Raw genomic sequence first — 3,404 nt, forward strand, 5'->3', positions numbered from 1 at the left:
CTTATTTCACATTACATTAGATATATATATATGCATAAATATATATGTTAATGAAGTGACAAGTATGATGATGCAACACAAAAAAATAATTCTATACGTTCCTGCTGATGTATGTCTACCTAAGAAAAGGAGTTACGACATAATAATGGTAAAAAAAAATAATTTGTTCATTCCAAAAAAAGTTTTGTCAGTACAGGCGGGCGGGCGCTTATAATGCCGCAACAAAGGTAAATTTTTTGGGTAAAAAAAAAAAAAAAAAAGAAAAAATTAATTACTTTACATTTCTTTCAGGACGAAGTTTTTAAATAAATATAATTATGGAGTTATTTAATATAAATGAAATTATTTTGGTAAGTTCACTGTCATGGGAGCTGACAATGAACTTCTCATTCATCATGGCCACTATTCATTTAATCGGCCACTATCTCTCTTTATAATAAATATGTATATCATCTCATCAATCGAGGACAAAAATTCATTGCGCCCGCTTGTTAAAATTTTATTGACTGCGCAGTATTTTCTATCTAAAACACAATAAAGCTCAACGTGTAGGCGCATTTCCGGGAGAGAATAAACATATAAACACTCAATGTTTAAAAATGTTTTAGCTTGCAATAATAGTGTATCAAAAAATGAGAATTCCTTTAAATTTATCTAATTGAAAAAAAAAGAAACAAGAAATAGAATGAGTTTATGCTTCAATGTATCTTTTCATCGTTTATAATCCTCGCTTGAAAATGCACCTATATTAAATTACATTATTAAAAAAAAGATTTTCTCATCAAATAGTCACTAGAAATTGAATTTTTAACAACGATAATAGAAAGAAATGGAATAAAAAGCATAATGAAAATAGAAGAAAAATTGAAAATCTTTTGAAAAATTCGTAATTATAACGTATAACACAAGTGAAATACAAATGCGAGCCGGGGAGCGGTGGTGGTGACTTTCCGCAACGAAGGAAAAAACGAAAAAAAAGAAGAGTTACAGAGAGCATAAAAATGATTTTCACTTCACATTCGATAAAATGCAAAACAGCACATGAATATATTATGCCAATTACCTCTGTTCCTCCTTTTTCCTATCTTCCTAGATTCCTATTTCTCTAGTAGTGATAATTTAAAAAAAAAAATTTGCTATAATTATATACTATACCCGTATGATGTATATATCACCCGCCATGCTTTACAGAATACAATTAAAATTTTTTAGACTAGATTAGGTTAGGTATTATAGGATACCAAAACCTTTTATAGTTGTGAGTGAACGTAAAATCGATATGCAAATAAGCATGTATGTGTGTGTTACGTGTGTATAGTAAAGAAAGGAAGACCGATGAATGTTAGTACGCGTGAAGAAGAATGAATGAAAAGCAAAAAATAAAAAAAAATAAAAATAAACGAAAAAGCACTGGCAGATGGAGGAAAGATACCGCCGCCGCCGCTGCCCCCAACGTACTATCTTCCAGTGTTAAAAAAATAGTCTCATTGTTGAGCGCAAAAAAGTGATACTGATCAATAATAATTATTTATGTTATAATTCGTCCTCGATGTTACAGAAAGAAATCGTGTTTAATAAAAATTTAATTTGGACAAACAGTATCAGTACTCACTTATATCATCGAAAATTTACCTAGCTGTATACATACACTATATTATTAGCGATAAGAACAATTAAACGCATGATGTTGATAATCCATTTTTTTATCACTGCCATTCAATTTAAAGAACCATGCTTTCTATATTGCATCATTGGTACCTATACGTCTCATTGTAACATTCGATGTTTTACGTGTTCGAAGAAAAAAATATAAAATGAGATAAAACAAAATTTGTGTATAAAAGTAATTGGACAAAAAAGAATCATGAAAAAAAAAAGAAAATTTTTATTAATTCGTCAAATATTTTTTTTTAACTTTTTAAATAATATTTGTTAGACACTCAACTTCAATATATTTGTTTGGTACTTGTAAATATATAATTATTGTTTGCGTAATATGTTTAGTAAACATATTAACATAGAAAATTAAATTAACATTGAACGAAAATTGTTCTTGAAACCGCATATAAAGGAAAATGCAAATTTATTATGTAACCGAACTTGTTCCATAGATAGAAAATTTTATCTGCGCGTTTAAGTATATATGTATATTTACATCCCTTCATATGTTCACATACCTATACATGCGTATATACATATATCCGTACATATACGCATATATGATGCATAGCCAAAGTAAAATCAGGTCATTCGCGAAAATAAATTGATATCCGATTTACTTTGATTTAAAATAGTACCATTGTTAATCACAATATCAGAATTTGTTAGAGAATTGTTAAATGAATGGAGAGTAATAGTAAATATTACTTTAACGATTTACTTTTATTAAAGTTTGTGTAAATATCTTTAAAAAAATATATTAAAATGGAGTCTGATTAATTTATTTTATATTATATTTCAGTGATAGTATATATTTTAATTTATTTGGTACTAAAAAAATCACAAAATTAAATTATAATGACATAAGAGACCGTTCGCGCGCGTAAAAAAAAAAATAGATTATTGCACATATTATTTTTTAAATATATCTATATTGTGTTTCATTTAACAAAGTGTTTTGCATCATGCTATAAAACGCATATGCACAATTTGAAAAATGCTGACACAAATTAGATTTTATTAGATTTTATATCTATTAACGTGTATACACTTTGTTATATTTATTTAGCAAATTATTCGTTATTTTTACAAAATGTAAACTAGATTATTGACTGCCCCCCAATGCGAGAATGAAATTCGTACTAACATCTAGAAAGCATTGAAATACTTTTATCGATTTCATGACAAAAGTATATTTTAAAAGGATCAATAAAATAAACAATTGTTAAGGTAAGATCAACAAATAATGTTTCGAACGTACTCGAGATAATTTTTTATGATATGACAAAAGCATTATATATGTATATTGTTTATATATATAAGACTAATGGCAGTTGATAATATATTACAATAGTTTAATGTAAATGTTATTAGTAAAATAGAAAAAAATGTAGAAAATTGTAGAAAAACAAAGAAAAATATCTTTACGTATTTAGATTTATAGTTATCTATAATTTGTTTATATATACGCAGTTATGTTTTTAAAACAGGCTCTACATAAATACCAAATAAATACTTTTTATTAGAGCCAAATGCGTGTAATGCTATATTGCATGCAGTAATAATATATACTGAATGCATCTTTTTTTTTGTAATAGTAAATTTTTTTGTAATAGTAAATTTAGTATATTATTATTTATTTTAGTAGAAATTATCTATTTTATTCGATAAATTTTTCAAAATTTCAAAAAACATCGTATTTATTATTTGTTTTCATTCATAATATATATATATATATATATATA

The sequence above is a fragment of the Apis dorsata genome, unplaced genomic scaffold (assembly GCF_000469605.1).
Source record: "Apis dorsata unplaced genomic scaffold, Apis dorsata 1.3 scaffold_197, whole genome shotgun sequence".
NCBI lineage: Eukaryota > Metazoa > Arthropoda > Insecta > Hymenoptera > Apidae > Apis > Apis dorsata.